This window comes from Leptodactylus fuscus, chromosome 8 (genome assembly GCF_031893055.1).
Source record: "Leptodactylus fuscus isolate aLepFus1 chromosome 8, aLepFus1.hap2, whole genome shotgun sequence".
Lineage (NCBI taxonomy): Eukaryota > Metazoa > Chordata > Amphibia > Anura > Leptodactylidae > Leptodactylus > Leptodactylus fuscus.
The window spans coordinates 27,886,060-27,904,430 of NC_134272.1; the positions used below are offsets into that span (position 1 = coordinate 27,886,060).

Sequence of the window (18,371 nt, forward strand, 5' to 3'; positions counted from 1 at the left end):
CAAAATAGAACAACACACCCATGGAGGGCGCAAACAGTCTCGAACACATTAACCAAATACGGAGTAGTACAGTCTCGTAGCTACTATCAACGGGGGAGAAAGTGCACCCAATACAGATGGATTGTTGGGCACTCTCTCGAAAAAAATTTGCGCAAAATAAGCAAAGTACGTTCATGTAATAAAGCCGAAGGTGCAGAACCAAAGCAGTGAACACACCTTAGGCCACCGGGTCAATTAAACACTGTAACGACAAAAGCCATAAGGCCGGGCCTCCGGTCTAGCAGGACCTCTCACCACCAGGATATGATGTCAGCGCCGAGGAGATCGGGGCAACAGGGACAACCAGTCCTCCGCATCCTTGGGAGAATTGAAAAAAAGGGAACGGTCACCATGGATGACACGAAGTCGGGCTGGATAAATCATAGAATACTGTATAGCCTTTTCTCGGAGACGTCTCTTGACCGCCACAAAGGATGCTCGGGTTTTCTGGAGGGCAGCCGAGAAGTCAGGAAACATCGCCACTGTAGCTCCATTGAACTTGATCTCCCCAACTTGACGCGCAGCCCGCAGCGCGGTGTCACGATCCGTACTATTAATCAACCGGGCCAGTAAGGGACGCGGGGGGGCCCCCGGAGGAGGAGGTCTGGCAGGAACTCTGTGGGCTCTTTCAACAGCAAATATGGGAGAAAAATGAGCATCCGGCAGAATATCACGTAGCCATTTTTCCATGAAGGATCGGGGGTCAGCACCCTCTGCTTTTTCTGGAAGGCCCAATATGCGCAAATTGTTGCGTCGCAGCCGATTCTCCAGATCATCCGCCCTCTGAGTCCACAAAGCTGCCGCCCGTTCCAGCTCTTGAATTTTGGCAGGGATGGGTTGAACAGAATCTTCCACCCGAGAAACACGATCCTCCACTTCACCCACTCTATCCCGCAGAGACTGAAAGTCCTGTCGAAGCAGGCCAAGATCAATTTTAACCTCTTCAATTTTACCAGTCAAGGAAGAGGTGCCAGCCTGTATCGCTTCCAGCAACTGTGCAGTCACCTGTTTCAAGGTGGGTTCAGCAGTATCCATAGGCTCAGCCGATGAGGAAGCCGCAGGAGAAGTGGTAGGCGGGGAGTGGAGGATCTGGTAAAACTACGTAGGCGATCCGACGTGGAGCTCGACAGCGGGCGACTCATTTTGGAAAGTCCGCCGCCGCCCTTCTTGCGTGCCGTAGAAGTAGGTATGATGGCGGATGGAGAAGGCCCAATCCACAAGGAGCAGCCACAGCAATCACAGGTATGGAGGACAAATATGCAGGGCAACACAGTCCTTAAATATATGATGGAGAGAAAGCTGAGGCAGGATATAACAATTCCTAGGCTGAAGCTGTCAGAAGAATAACTAGGATGTGTTCAGCGCTCACCACACGCCACAGGACCACCACAAGAAGTCAGCTGAGGGATACCAGACATCCAGGCTGGGGACACTGCTCAATCATACAGAAGAGGAGGTAGGAAATGGCTGCTGTTCAGGCAGATGGGGGGGTAGGAAGGGATCCCAGGCAATCCAGGCCCACACCAGATCTCCACTCACCAGCGTCCAGACCCACAGCAGCAAAGGAGGCACCCAGGATGTATATGGGTCGACTGGGAAAGGTCCGGAGCCCCAATTCCACCAGCACCTGGGGTCACAGGCCGGGAGAGTATGCCGTGCTGCCGCTCCACAGACAGGAAGATGGCGGCCGGCTCCACACTGCAGGAGTAGGCCGCAACTACTCTCGGCTCCTCACCGCCTTCAAAACGCCACTACGCGGGAGCCAGCTGCGAGAGGACCCACTCCAGGACCCGGCCCAGTATCGCAGGTACCCGGGGCTTCAGATGTGCAGGCTGGGAGTCAGGATTAATGTTGATTCGGCCCGGAGCTCCAGCTACATGCGGCCGACCGCTTCACGCGCAAGCCACGCCCCGTACAGGTTATATATTACTCTCTGTTCCGTTCTTTAGTACACCGGCATCCAGTTGCGCACTCCGCTCCGGATTAGGCGCCTAGTCGGGAGTGTCTTCAGGCGGAGGTCGCGAGGCAAATCCGCCTGAAGAATGAGCATCTTGCTTCTTTTTTCCAGGAGCCGGACAAACAGTTTCCAGATTTTCAGGCCGATTCCGCCTCAAAATCCTGACCAAAATATCCAGTGCCTAAATGTAAAGCTTACAAGTGGCTGAACTGGGATACACAAGGGCTGTGGCTCTTGTATTCTTTTACCATTGGGACCCCTACTAATTATAATAAAAGTGATGGAATAAAATAGCAATATCACTTCATAAGAGGAGAATACCCCTTTAAGATGGCCATACAATAAGGATTTCAGACTACTGTTTTCTTAAAGGCTTGACATTCATGGTTGGTTGGTGAAAATTAACCTGCATGGCTGAGTGCACCGCGGTGCAGGGAGAATCTAAAAAGGGACACACCGCTGAATCGCTCTCAGGTTCTCCCTCTGGGACATCCGCCCATCACTGGAAATAACCCTTACACCTCCTACACGGCCACTTGTTGTCACTCTCTACCAAGTGTTTTGGCAAATCTGTCTAGTGGTGCAGCAATAGGAGAGCGATACCCCTGGACGTAGCAATGCAGAACCTAGCAGAGCTGACATTTAAGAAAGCGTGACAACCCCGGTGACACCTCGCATGCTTGTCGCTGAATCTGTCACCTGGCTTTCCTAGAAACTGACATACAATAACAAATGACTGAACAGATTTTCTAGCAAGCTGACGGGTAATAAATAGTTGTATGTGAAGAGTTCCAGATTTTACTGGGTAATGCTCATTAGAAGTTAGTGCGGCCTCAGCTCCATACATCTAAGGCTTTCGGCAAGATTTACTATTGCAGAAACCCTTCTTCTCTGATCTGTGTGGTGGAGGATATGTGGAGGCTGACCACAGCTGTCCATCAGTCGGATGTCAGGACTCCCGCCCCTGCTTCCTGGACACAATTTCACACATTTATTTGGTCTATCTACTATTATACACCTACCTGAGGGTTCTTGCAGATTGCAGAAGAGAACAAAATATTCAGCAAGAAATCTCATGTTGTACCCAAGGGGCTATAGCTTGCACAGATACAGCAGATCTCCCTGATCTCCGGGGCTGAAATGCCAGAATGGCTAGTTTGTGTAGTCTATAGTTTTGGCAATGAGAGGTCAGAGTTCATAGTCTCCACCAATGTGATCTCCATATGTATCCATGGAACATTATGTAAAGCCGTGCCAATGTCCTGCATGACGCAGTAGCCTAAGGTGCCTATTGCATGCTGGAAATTGTAGTTTCACTACAACCGGAGAGCTGCAGGTTATACGCCACTGGTTACAAGCAAAGCCCAATACTTTTATAGGCATACAAAGGTAGTACTAACGTTTCTAGTCTGTTTCCATTACCTAGAACAGAGATCGCTATACGAACACATGGCCCTGTTTTCTCAGTGCTCGGCCTGACATTTTTCACGGCCTCCATTCATTAGGAGGGAAAGGTAACCGCTCTCTACAATGGTCAGCCATGGGTTAGATATACAGTCACCTGGGCTTTCCCCCATAGATCTTCCTAGCAGACAAAAGGATTTCCATCTCTTCAATACCATTCTTTCAACCGTATAAGATGGTGTAGCAAACTATGGGCCACAATAAGAGAAACATATGCAACATGGGTGACAGATGCTACTGTATGCAGATGTATACATCCTAAGCACAAGTCCCTGGTAACAGGCTCATATACAGAGTATACAGTCTAATAAACACTTAGGCATTAATCATGACAGCTTGTATGGGGTTTAAGCTTTAGGGGTCTGTGTATTCAGGTCTGTGGGTCCTTAAATGGCTGGACTAGGTACTTATCCTGTGGTGTTTGTGGCAATGTTATGATGATTGTATATTTGTATTACATTAATGTATATGTTGTCTATATTGTACTGTTATTGTATTCATTTTTGTAAAAAAAAAAAAAAAAAAATAGGAGAGAGAGAGAGAACGTCTTATCAGGACTGTGCTAGTAAAGCTCGGTACATAGTGGCCGCCTGTGCAGTTATGGCGGTCTGCCTACCCATTGATGGATCAGAACAACAGAAGAGCCGACCTCAACAGCAGACATACGGAGCACACAGGCTTTATACTCTTTGCTAAACTATGCTCAACAGTTTCTTCTTCACTGCAGATATATCTGACTGCTTCTCCCTGGGTTAGCTCACTGAAAAACAAGAAAAGCGAGATATATAAAATATCTTAGTGACCTCAATATTCGGCATTTACCCTAGTGACAGCCATGAAGGTGCTCCATGAAGGAGCCTGCAGAGAACATTTCTAAGCAGCTCTATACTTTAGGACCATAAATAAGCTGACATCACAGAAAATATCCATCATATGGTCTGAAAGCGTCAGGTCTGTACTGTGACAACAATGGCTGCTTCATCTATTTGCTCATGTATATGGCAGCCGCACAAACACCACAGCGCAGACTGCACTGCTGTAGTGGGGAAGGGTAGTATGTCTCAGAACAATAAAATATCTATATAGATAGGAGATAGATAGCTAGATAGCTAGATAGCTAGATAGCTAGATAGATAGATAGATAGATAGATAGATAGATAGATAGATAGATAGATAGATAGATAGATAGGAGACTGACTTACCATAATAGTTGTGCCACAATTCTGGTGTACTTGCTATGAACCAGATTTTTAACAAAGGGATCACATTTTTTTCTACACACTTTTCAAACGGCGCTACATGAGGCAGTGTGGGTGAGCAGACTCCTAAAATGGGCCGATTGTATTCATTTTGTCACTGGTCTAAAGTAAGCCAACCAATAAATGACACAAATTAGAGAAAAGTAATGTATAGCTTCATCCCATAGAAGTAAATGGGGGTATAGTCCATATAGCGTCATCCTATACAAGAGTCATGGGACAAAGCTGCAATGACACTGCACAGCCCCTATAAAACAGATAGGATCTGATTTAAGAAGTGCCGGGCGCTAGTATAAGAGCCACAGCCCCTTCCTACAGCTGATCAACAGAGCATAGGTCATCAATGAAAAGGAGATGGAAAACACTTTAAAGTAAGCCTCTGCCTTTTTCCAAAAAAATAATCCCTCCTATTTTTATTGAAACTTCTGGCCAATTCTTCATTTTATTCTTGATTCTTTATTTTACTCATAGCTTAAAGAAAAGTTCAGTGAGCTGGCACAGTGTTAAGGAGTCCGATATATCTGATGCAGCTTCGTCTTCCTACCATCCAACTATTCACCACAGTAAAGAATGTGCTGTCCATTGTCTGGGGTGTGAGGACAAAGCCTGATGGATTATATTGGACCCTGGGGAGGGGCTGACACAGATTTCATTATTGTGAATTAATCTAATTGGATGAATTGCCCGACATTCACCGTATCAGCAGTATGTTAATGGAAATATTTATAGAAATAACCCTAAAAAAAACAAAACAAAAAAATACAACACACATATATACAGTACAGACCAAAACTTTGGACACACCTTCTCAAAGAATTGTCACATGTGGAATTATATACGTAACAAAAAAGTGTGAAACAACTGAAAATCTGTCTTATATTCTAGGTTCTTCATAGTAGCCACCTTTTGCTTTGATTCCTGCTTTGCACACTCTTGGCATTCTCTTGATCAGCTTCAAGAGGTAGTCACCTGAAATGGTCTTCCAACAGTCTTGAAGGCGTTCCCAGAGATGCTTAGCACTTGTTGGCCCTTTTGCCTTCACTCTGCGGTCCAGCTCACCCCAAACCATCTCGATTGGGTTCATGTCTGGTGACTGTGGAGGCTAGGTCATTTGGTGTAGCACCCCATCACTCTCCTTTTTGGTCACATAGCCCTTACACAGCCTGGAGGTGTTTGGGGTCATTGTCCTGTTGAAAAATAAATGATGGTCCAACTAAACGCAAACCGGATGGAATAGCATGCCGCTGCAAGATGCTGGGGTAGCCATGCTGGTTCAGTATGCCTTCAATTTTGAATAAATTCCCAACAGTGTCACCAGCAAAGCACCCCCACACCATCACACCTCCTCCTCCATGCTTCACGGTGGGAAACAGGCATGCAGAGTCCATCCGCTCACCTTTTCTGCATAGCACAAAGACACGGTGGTTGGAACCAAAGATCTCAAATTTGGACTCATCAGACCATAGCACAGATTTCCAGTGGTCTAATGCCCATTTCTTGTGTTCTTTAGCCCAAACAAGTCTCTTCTGCTTGTTGCCTGTCCTTAGCAGTGGTTTTCTAGCAGCTATTTTACCATGAAGGCCGGCGGCTGCACAAAGTCTCCTCTTACCAGTTGTTGTAGAGATGTGTCTGCTGCTAGAACTCTGTGTGGCATTGACCTGGTCTCTAATCTCAGCTGCTGTTAACCTGCGATTTCTGAGGCTGGTGACTCGGATGAACTTATCCTCCGCAGTAGAGGTGACTCTTGGTCTTCCTTTCCTGGGGCAGTCCTCATGTGATCCAGTTTCTTTGTTGCGTTTGATGGTTTTTGCAACTGCACTTGGGACACTTTCAAAGTTTTCCCAATTTTTCGGACTGACTGACCTTCATTTCTTAAAGTAATGATAGCCACTCGTTTTTCTTTACTTAGCTGCTTTTTTCTTGCTATAATACAAATTCTAACAGTCTATTCAGTAGGACTATCAGCTGTGTATCCACCTGACTTCTGCACAACACAACTGATGGTCCCAACCCCATTTATAAGGCAAGAAATCCCACTTAAATTAAATCTGCCAGGGCACACCTGTGAAGTGAAAACCATTTCAGGTGACTACCTCTTGAAGCTCATCAAGAGAATGCCAAGAGTGTGCAAAGCAGGAATCAAAGCAAAAGGTGGCTACTTTGAAGAACCGAAAATATAAAGACAGATTTTCAGTTGTTTCACACTTTTTTGTTAAGTATATAATTTATATAATTCCACATGTGGTAATTCATAGTTTTGATGACTTCAGTGTGAATCTACAATATTCATATAGTCATGGAAATATAGAAACCTCTTTGAATGAGAAGGTGTGTCCAAACTTTTGGTCTGTACTGTGTGTGTGTATATATATATATATATATATATATATATATATATATATATATATATAGCCACATGCAAACAAGGGTGCACATAAAGTCATCTGTGGCCAGGGCTGTGGAGTCTGACTCAGGACGAAAAAAGTGTGGTAACAAACTCTGATGTCAAATTAAAATGATTAAATACGATAGAAACTAGTTTGGCAGTTTCCTGCTTTCCCTACTGGGTAGAAATCCTTAAGACAATCCTTCCTAAAGGAGTTGTCCAGGTAAAAATGGCCAATCCTTGTAATGTTTAAGTCTGCTGGTAGCATTGAAATAAATAATAATAATAAAAAAAGCATATTCACCTGTCCCCATTGCTCCGGTGTCCTCCCAGTTATTCTGCTCCACCAGATTCTCTCGGGTCTCTTCCCAAGTTCTGCTGAAGCCGATGATTGGCCTTGGCGGTCATGTGACCACAGAGTCCAATCAGTGGAACTCAGGAAGAGACCCGGGAGAATCCGGCAGAGCAGAAGAACCAGGAGGACATCAGGGACAGGAGAGTATGCATTGCATTGTTTTATTATTCTCACTGCCTCTGACTGATTTAAACATTAAAAGGGTTCTCCATTTTTGCCTGGACAACCCCTTTAAGACTATGTTCTTCTCAAAGCTCTTATACACTTGCCCGGCCATACCTCTACTTCTAGAACATATAGATATACAGTACCTCAATGAGGTAATGTCCAGATCCCGGTGGCAGGGTAGGATTCCTCACATTCACAAACTAATGGCACCAAGGGAGGTGGGAGGTATTAACCTGACATGTTTGGCAAGACACACTTGGTAAAGGAAACCATTTTATTTGGATTACCCCCTAGAGACAGAATTTGGTCTCTAGGAGCACTTTTATATTTCATTAGCCACAGTGGCTAAGGTGCATGGAAGACTATCACAAAAAAAAAAAAAAAAAAAAAAAAAAAAAAAACCTTTTCTTCCATTTATGCAAAAGCTCTTGCATAAATGAAAGGAGAGGAGCGCGACCAGAGTACAACACTTATCCCATAAGTCTGAAGCACATTGGCTTACAACAGTCTAGTCCAAGTCCGTACTGTATAAAACAGACATTATTATTACCGGTAAATCTGCCCCTTAGTGACTACTTTAGCTAGCTTCTAAAAGCAGAGACATAAAGGTTACCAAGCCATTTGTACACAGAGGTAAACGCTCCGTAAACAGGGCCCACATTATAAAATGACATATGAAATATCATTCCGCCAGCATTTTCTAATCCTACTGCTATTGCTTGGCTGAATGCAGCACAACAACGTTTCGAGCAGGCTCAGGAGACATGTGAAAGGCTTTTTAGTCACAGTGTGATATGAAACAATGTAAGTGATTTAGATAAACCGCTGTCACATGTCAGACACGTGTATGTCTTGTTTTACAACGTTGACTGCTTGGTGCATTAAGGCTCTATTGACATCTGCCTTGAGAGTTTGCAGTATTTTTGACATAAAGAATAAGTCCCTGCAGCATTACTAGAATCCTTTGTGAGCCCCATGAAGACTCCAGGGCAGACACGCTGCAGATTTCCCATCATGGAAATTCTGCGGGACATTATCTTAAAGACGGCCATGCTCTGCCTCACCGCAAGTCCTAGAACACCAGCCAGTTCCCGCTGCCTGCAACCTTTGCATTATGAGGTTTTTGGTGAAATCTCATCCACAGTGCTAGTCCCATACGCTGCAGCCGCCATACTCGCACAATACATTGGACATGGCGGCCAGTCGGTTAATAAATAAGCATTAATACCCATATACACGACTGCATTATGGATGGATGTTGGGATATAGAAATGTATGTGCCATTCTCTACCTCTGATTTCATATTAAGGTTTTTTCCCCATATTCAGACAGCATCAATGTGAAAAGAAAAATGGCGCCATATACCGTCACATGATGAATTATTTCAGCACTCTTCCCCAGAACATGGTACCATAAGGGCTAGTTCACACGGGGCAAGTTGGCAGTGGATTTTGACTCAAAATCCACTGCTCCCATTGACTTCAATGGCAGTCGCTCGCTTGTTTTTTCCGCTAGCTAGTAGTAGAGGAAAAAAGAAGCGAGCTGCCCTATCTTGCTGCGGATTCTACGGCTGAATCAGCCGCAGCATGAGGCTCCGGCCCATTCATTTGTGCCTAATCCATTGCGGAATGCCAGTGCAACCCCATGTGAACTAGCCCTAATATGATACTGAGGGGACGTAACGTACCATGGTATATACGCTGTGTACCTGAGGCTTTACGCTAGGTTCACACCAGTGTTCTGCTCTCCATCGTTCAGGTCTGCATGGGGACCCAAAAGACAGAGCAGTTACCCATGGACAATATGGTGTCCATTGGGTTTCCACCAGATTTATATTGAAACTGGCGGACAGAAAAGTCCACCTTACAAGACTTTTCTCTCCCCCGATTTCAGGCAGAACCTTAAGCGGAGTCTCCAACGCAGATGTGAACCTGGCCTTAGTCATTTTGTGACTGGATCTCTATACTAAGCACGTCTGTAAGATCTCTCAGCAGCAGATTCCAGTCATAGCTGTGGTGTGATGGAGACGGCTTCATCTTTACACATCTATGTGCTAACAGAAGCCTCTATAATGTATCAGCATGTGAAGTGGACACAAGAAGCCTCTGCAGATAACTGGATATCTCTGGTATTAGTGAGGACCTGTCACCATACACAATATGCTAAATACCACATATCACTGGATTCTCGCTGCGGCCACACATTCAAAAGAATTGAGCAAAAGGGAGAAGTAGAAATACTTCCTATATTTTTCTCTTTTGCAGACATTCTTGGATTTGGCTCAAAAAAATGCAGCAAAATCTGCAGCAACAAAAAAAAAAAAAAAGCAGTCAGTCCCGGTTCAGATGTGTTCAGTCTGAATGAAACTGCCGAGCAAACTCGTGAAGGTTCACCCAACACACATTAGCCTCCTGGATATTCCCGCGCCCCATTACAGTAACCAGCTGTACTAGTGGACATCCCCTTTAAACCCACAACACATCAATTACTGCTGCAGGTTTTACCTATGGATGTCAGTGCCCAATAAGGGAGATTTATTATGCCTGGCATACTTTGCAAAGTTGCATATTTTTGCCCAAGGAAGGGTTTTACGAACTAATTTGTGGCTTTTTCCATTTTTAGGCCACGCTCTACAACTTTCCTGAAAGGGGGTGTAAAGAAGAGTATGCAGTGGACCACCAGATTTGTGATCAAGTACGCAAGTCTACTGGCATAAATGATCCCTGAAATCTATGCTAGCTTGTACCCACAGATTTCAGCCCAGCAGGAGAACGCACCTCGACATAAATAAGACACAGGAGATAAGAGGACTGACATTGAAAACACCAGTCTTCATAAGGCCGGGTTCAGACAAGGTATCTTGGGCCGGAATTTGAAGCAGAGGCCGCCTCAGATTCTGTACCAAAAAAACAGTAGCTGTAACTGGATGCCGGTGCATGGTACTTACTGAGTAAGCGGCCATTTTCTTGTGGCCTCTGTGAAATTTGATGTTAAGAGTTCTGTATCAACAGAAACCTATTCCATTCAATGACAACAAATTGGTAAGTACACAATGTATGTGATACAAAGATTAAACTATATTTACCTAGAACAGTGATGGCGAACCTTGTAGAGACCGAGTGCCCAAACTGCAACCCAAAACCTACTAATTTATCACAAAGTGCCAACATGGTAATTTAACCTTAATACTGTGCGGATCCACAAGTGTGGACAGTACGGACGGTCTGTAATAATGTCACTTGTCTGCTATAAAACAGATACCATGTGATAGAAATAGTGAAGGGCCTCCACACAATACAATCTGCTCCACAGTGGCCGATACACAGTACAGTTTGCTCCACAGTGAGCCCCACACAGTGTAATTGTCTGCAAACTGGCCCCACACAGTATAATCTGTTCCACAGATGGGTGCCCACAGAGAGGACTCTGAGTGCCACCTCCGGCACGTGTGCCATAGGTTCGCCATCATGGACCTAGAACCTGTTGCTATAGTTCTTAAATGACTGTAACTGGATGGCATTCTCCAGCACCTGATGATATGACATGACATAACAATAATCAGTAAGATTTTATGGCTGAGCTAGAGGCCACAGTACAAAACATTAAGCGGAAAAAACATTCTACTGCAATTACACCTGACCCTACCCTATTCCTCACACCCCACTATCATCAAGTACAATGGACTGTCACAAATATTAACTGTGCCCTTTTTGGAGAGGAAAGTGGTAAACACTGACTTAGGTTTCTTATAACCAAGAACACAAGGAATTCTGGGGACTTCTGGACAAAGACAGTACAGTCAGCAATTTCTTAAAAGGCTTATTACGACTACAAACACAAGACAGGGGGGTCCTGAAGTATCGCATGTGAATGATACAGTGGTGCATTATTCAATTATTTTCGACTGATGGAGATTGTCATTTGTCAGTGGTGGCTGAGCATGTGCATGACTGGTCAAAGTACAGGAGGCTACTCAGGGACCCCTGTCCTCCTTATTATTGGGGGTCCCCAGCACACGGACCTCCATCAATCAGGCAACTACGTAAGTAGTGGTAATGGGAAGACCACATTAAATATCAGTAGTGACATCCATCCAACATTGTCAATAGTAGACAGTACTGCTGCCTGGTATTCAGCAGCCTCCCTACCCAGTGGCAGCCGGTACCAGGCACAGGGCCCCAAACCTCTTACTGACACTACTACTACCTGGCACAGAACGACCAAGAACCGGGCACTGAGGCATAGCTCTTGATTGGTGCAATTAGCAGTACCAGGCACAGGGGGCACCACAGCTCCTCCACTGATAGTAGTAAATATTACTTCCACATACTCGCTGCCAAGTGTTTATTAGTACTGGCATCTGCCAGTGATCACAGAAGACAGAGCACTACTCTTAGGAGAGCTAGAGGCTGGCACATACATCCTGCTCAGCGTTTATTAGTACTACGACCTTACAAATCACCAAGGACTAGGCAGCGCCATGACTGACAGCAGTAAGCAGGACTTCCTGTTGGCACATACTCCCCTCTCAGTGCTGACTAGCACTGTCATCTTACTGTGATCACCAGGCACAGGGCACCACTCGTAGAAATACTAGTAGCTGGCAGATATTCATTGCCCAATGTTTATATGCTGAGGATTACAAGGTACCTGGTGCAGGGGCAACTCAGCTCTGCCACTCGCAGTAGTAAACAGTATTTGTATGTCCACTCTGCCCAGTGTCTATTACTACTGGCATCTTACTATGAGCACAGGACACCCCTCTCCACAGTACTAGCTGACACATACCCCCTGCCCAGTGTGTATTAGTATTGGTATATTACTATGGGCACAGGATACCCCTCTCCGCAGTACTAGCTGGCACATACCCCCTGCCCAGTGTGTATTAGTATTGGTATATTACTATGGGCACAGGATACCCCTCTCCGCAGTACTAGCTGGCACATACCCCCTGCCCAGTGTGTATTAGTATTGGTATATTACTATGGGCACAGGATACCCCTCTCCGCAGTACTAGCTGGCACATACCCCCTGCCCAGTGTGTATTAGTATTGGTATATTACTATGGGCACAGGGCACCTCTCTCCACAGTACTAGCTGGCACATACCCCCTGCCCAGTGTGTATTAGTATATTACTATGGGCACAGGACACCTCTCTCCCCAGTACTAGCTGACACATACCCCCTGCCCAGTGTGTATTAGTATTGGTATATTACTATGGGCACAGGACCGCCCTCTCCGCAGTACTAGCTGGCACATACCCCCTGCCCAGTGTGTATTAGTATATTACTATGGGCACAGGACTGCCCTCTCCGCAGTACTAGCTGGTACATACCCCCTGCCCAGTGTATATTAGTATTGGTATATTACTATGGGCACAGGACCGCCCTCTCCGCAGTACTAGCTGGCACATACCCCCTGCCCAGTGTATATTAGTATTGGTATATTACTATGGGCACAGGACCGCCCTCTCCGCAGTACTAGCTGGCACATACCCCCTGCCCAGTGCGTATTAGTATTGGTATATTACTATGGGCACAGGGCATCTCTCTCCGCAGTACTAGCTGGCACATACCCCCTGCCCAGTGTATATTAGTATTGGTATATTACTATGGGCACAGGACTGCCCTCTCCGCAGTACTAGCTGGTACATACCCCCTGCCCAGTGTGTATTAGTATTGGTATATTACTATGGGCACAGGACAGCCCTCTCCGCAGTACTAGCTGGCACATACCCCCTGCCCAGTGTGTATTGGTATATTACTATGGCACAGGACAGCCCTCTCCGCAGTACTAGCTGGCACATACCCCTGCCCAGTGTGTATTAGTATATTACTATGGGCACAGGACACCTCTCTCCCCAGTACTAGCTGACACATACCCCCTGCCCAGTGTGTATTAGTATTGGTATATTACTATGGGCACAGGACCGCCCTCTCCGCAGTACTAGCTGGCACATACCCCCTGCCCAGTGTATATTAGTATTGGTATATTACTATGGGCACAGGACCGCCCTCTCCGCAGTACTAGCTGGCACATACCCCCTGCCCAGTGCGTATTAGTATTGGTATATTACTATGGGCACAGGGCATCTCTCTCCGCAGTACTAGCTGGCACATACCCCCTGCCCAGTGTATATTAGTATTGGTATATTACTATGGGCACAGGACTGCCCTCTCCGCAGTACTAGCTGGTACATACCCCCTGCCCAGTGTGTATTAGTATTGGTATATTACTATGGGCACAGGACAGCCCTCTCCGCAGTACTAGCTGGCACATACCCCCTGCCCAGTGTGTATTAGTATATTACTATGGGCACAGGACTGCCCTCTCCGCAGTACTAGCTGGTACATACCCCCTGCCCAGTGTGTATTAGTATTGGTATATTACTATGGGCACAGGACCGCCCTCTCCGCAGTACTAGCTGGCACATACCCCCTGCCCAGTGTATATTAGTATTGGTATATTACTATGGGCACAGGACCGCCCTCTCCGCAGTACTAGCTGGCACATACCCCCTGCCCAGTGTGTATTAGTATTGGTATATTACTATGGGCACAGGACACCTCTCTCCGCAGTACTAGCTGGCACATACCCCCTGCCCTGTGTGTATTGGTATATTACTATGGCACAGGACACCCCTCTCCCCAGTACTAGCTGGCACATACCCCTGCCCAGTGTGTATTAGTATATTAGTATGGGCACAGGGCACCCCTCTCCCCAGTACTAGCTGGCACATACCCCTGCCCAGTGTGTATTAGTATATTACTATGGGCACAGGGCACCTCTCTCCCCAGTACTAGCTGGCACATACCCCCTGCCCAGTGTGTATTAGTATTGGTATATTACTATGGGCACAGGGCACCTCTCTCCCCAGTACTAGCTGGCACATACCCCCTGCCCAGTGTGTATTAGTATATTACTATGGGCACAGGACACCCCTCTCCCCAGTACTAGCTGGCACATACCCCTGCCCAGTGTGTATTAGTATTGGTATATTACTATGAGCACAGGACACCTCTCTCCGCAGTACTAGCTGGCACATACCCCTGCCCAGTGTGTATTAGTATATTACTATGGGCACAGGGCACCCCTCTCCCCAGTACTAGCTGGCACATACCCCTGCCCAGTGTGTATTAGTATATTACTATGGGCACAGGGCACCTCTCTCCCCAGTATTAGCTGGCACATACCCCCTGCCCAGTGTGTATTAGTATTGGTATATTACTATGGGCACAGGGCACCTCTCTCCCCAGTACTAGCTGGCACATACCCCCTGCCCAGTGTATATTAGTATATTACTATGGGCACAGGACACCCCTCTCCCCAGTACTAGCTGGCACATACCCCTGCCCAGTGTGTATTAGTATTGGTATATTACTATGGGCACAGGACCGCCCTCTCCGCAGTACTAGCTGGCACATACCCCTGCCCAGTGTGTATTAGTATATTACTATGAGCACAGGACACCTCTCTCCGCAGTACTAGCTGGCACATACCCCCTGCCCAGTGTGTATTAGTATTGGTATATTACTATGGGCACAGGACAGCCCTCTCCGCAGTACTAGCTGGCACATACCCCCTGCCCAGTGTGTATTAGTATATTACTATGGGCACAGGGCACCTCTCTCCGCAGTACTAGCTGGCACATACCCCCTGCCCAGTGTGTATTAGTATTGGTATATTACTATGGGCACAGGACACCCCTCTCCGCAGTACTAGCTGGCACATACCCCCTGCCCAGTGTGTATTAGTATTGGTATATTACTATGGGCACAGGACTGCCCTCTCCGCAGTACTAGCTGACACATACCCCCTGCCCAGTGTGTATTAGTATTGGTATATTACTATGGGCACAGGACAGCCCGCTCCTCAGTACTAGCTGGCACATACCCCCTGCCCAGTGTGTATTGGTATATTACTATGGGCACAGGACTGCCCTCTCCGCAGTACTAGCTGGCACATATCCCCTGCCCAGTGTGTATTAGTATATTACTATGGGCACAGGGCATCTCTCTCCCCAGTACTAGCTGGCACATACCCCCTGCCCAGTGTGTATTAGTATATTACTATGGGCACAGGACACCCCTCTCCGCAGTACTAGCTGGCACATATCCCCTGCCCAGTGTGTATTAGTATATTACTATGGGCACAGGGCACCCCTCTCCCCAGTACTAGCTGGCACATACCCCTGCCCAGTGTGTATTAGTATATTACTATGGGCACAGGGCACCCCTCTCCGCAGTACTAGCTGGCACATACCCCCTGCCCAGTGTGTATTAGTATATTACTATGGGCACAGGACACCCCTCTCCCCAGTACTAGCTGGCACATACCCCCTGCCCAGTGTGTATTAGTATTGGTATATTACTATGGGCACAGTGTAGCCGTACCCGCAGTACCAGCTGACACATACCCCTGCCCAGTGTGTATTAGTATTAGTATATTACTATGGGCACAGGGCACCCCTCTCCACAGTACTAGCTGGCACATACCCCCTGCCCAGTGTGTATTAGTATATTACTATGGGCACAGGGCATCTCTCTCCGCAGTACTAGCTGGCACATACCCCTGCCCAGTGTGTATTAGTATATTACTATGGGCACAGGACACCCCTCTCCCCAGTACTAGCTGGCACATACCCCCTGCCCAGTGTGTATTAGTATATTACTATGGGCACAGGACACCCCTCTCCCCAGTACTAGCTGGCACATACCCCCTGCCCAGTGTGTATTAGTATATTACTATGGGCACAGGGCATCTCTCTCCGCAGTACTAGCTGGCACATACCCCTGCCCAGTGTGTATTAGTATTGGTATATTACTATGGGCACAGGACAGCCCGCTCCTCAGTACTAGCTGGCACATACCCCCTGCCCAGTGTGTATTAGTATTGGTATATTACTATGGGCACAGGATACCCCTCTCCACAGTACTAGCTGGCACATACCCCTGCCCAGTGTGTATTAGTATATTACTATGAGCACAGGACACCTCTCTCCGCAGTACTAGCTGGCACATACCCCTGCCCTGTGTGTATTGGTATATTACTATGGCACAGGACAGCCCTCTCCGCAGTACTAGCTGGCACATACCCCTGCCCAGTGTGTATTAGTATATTACTATGGGCACAGGGCACCTCTCTCCGCAGTACTAGCTGGCACATACCCCCTGCCCAGTGTGTATTAGTATATTACTATGGGCACAGGGCACCTCTCTCCACAGTACTAGCTGGCACATACCCCCTGCCCAGTGTGTATTAGTATTGGTATATTACTATGGGCACAGTGTAGCCGTACCCGCAGTACCAGCTGACACATATTGCCTGCCAGTGTTTACGTGCTGCTGACTACAATGCACCCGGCATTGGTGTTGAAGCTTCAGCCACAGACAACAAGAAGCGCCGCACTGACCAGCCGAGGCCCGTCAGGATGACTGATAGTTACCAGGCATGAGGTGCTGCGGTGAGTGACAGCCGTGCTCTGTGCCGCCCGCTCTGGCCTCGGCGCTGCTCGGTGCTGTCAGGATGTCTGACTCTCCTGAGGGGGGAGAACATCCTCCGGACACAGGAAATGGTAGCGGCGAGAGTGAAGGGCTGTACGCGAGGTCACGTGACAGGGCTGAAGGGGCGGGGCTTAGGCCTGAGCGGCTCTATGGAGGAATGGCGATAGGGGCGGGAGCAGGAGAGAGCATACAGAGGGGCTGGGAGGGGACCATAGGGAGCAGGAGAGAGCATACAGAGGGGCTGGGAGCTGTGAGGGGGAGTAGGAGAGAGCATACAAAGGGGCTGGGAGCTGTGAGGGGGACCATAGGGAGCAGGAGAGAGCATACAGAGGGGCTGGGAGATGTGAGGGGAACCATAGGGAGCAGGAGAGAGCATACAGAGGGGCTCGGAGATGTGAGGGGAACCATGAGGAGCAGGAGAGAGCATACAGAGGGGCTGAGAGCTGTGAGGGGAACCATGGGGAGCAGGAGAGAGCATACAGAGGGGCTGGGAGGGGACCATAGGGAGCAGGAGAGAGCATACAGAGGGGCTGGGAGCTGTGAGGGGGAGTAGGAGAGAGCATACAAAGGGGCTGGGAGCTGTGAGGGGGACCATAGGGAGCAGGAGAGAGCATACAGAGGGGCTGGGAGATGTGAGGGGAACCATAGGGAGCAGGAGAGAGCATACAGAGGGGCTGGGAGATGTGAGGGGAACCATAGGGAGCAGGAGAGAGCATACAGAGGGGCTGGGAGATGTGAGGGGAACCATAGGGAGCAGGAGAGAGCATACAGAGGGGCTGGGAGATGTGAGGGGAACCATAGGGAGCAGGAGAGAGCATACAGAGGGGCTCGGAGATGTGAGGGGAACCATGGGGAGCAGGAGAGAGCATACAGAGGGGCTGAGAGCTGTGAGGGGAACCATGGGGAGCAGGAGAGAGCATACAGAGGGGCTGGGAGGGGACCATAGGGAGCAGGAGAGAGCATACAGAGGGGCTGGGAGCTGTGAGGGGGAGTAGGAGAGAGCATACAAAGGGGCTGGGAGCTGTGAGGGGGACCATAGGGAGCAGGAGAGAGCATACAGAGGGGTTGGGAGATGTGAGGGGGACCATAGGGAGCAGGAGAGAGCATACAGAGGGGCTGGGAGCTGTGAGGGGGACCATGGGGAGCAGGAGAGAGCATACAGAGGAGCTGGGAGGGGAACCATAGGGAGCAGGAGAGAGCATACAGAGGGGCTGGGAGCTGTGAGGGGGAGCATAGGGA

General features: G+C 47.8%; 1 protein-coding gene across 2 annotated transcripts in view; it reads right to left on the reverse strand.

The window, feature by feature from the left end:
- The window catches only part of LOC142216895 (ras-related protein Rab-5B-like), a 33,902-nt gene extending 16,684 nt beyond the window's left edge, over positions 1-17,218 (reverse strand). For both annotated transcript variants that reach the window (XM_075284997.1, XM_075284996.1), the window contains exon 1: positions 17,075-17,218. The gene's annotated coding sequence lies outside the window, so the exon portion shown is untranslated. The remainder of the gene's footprint in view (positions 1-17,074) is intronic.
- Positions 17,219-18,371: the final 1,153 nt, after the last annotated feature.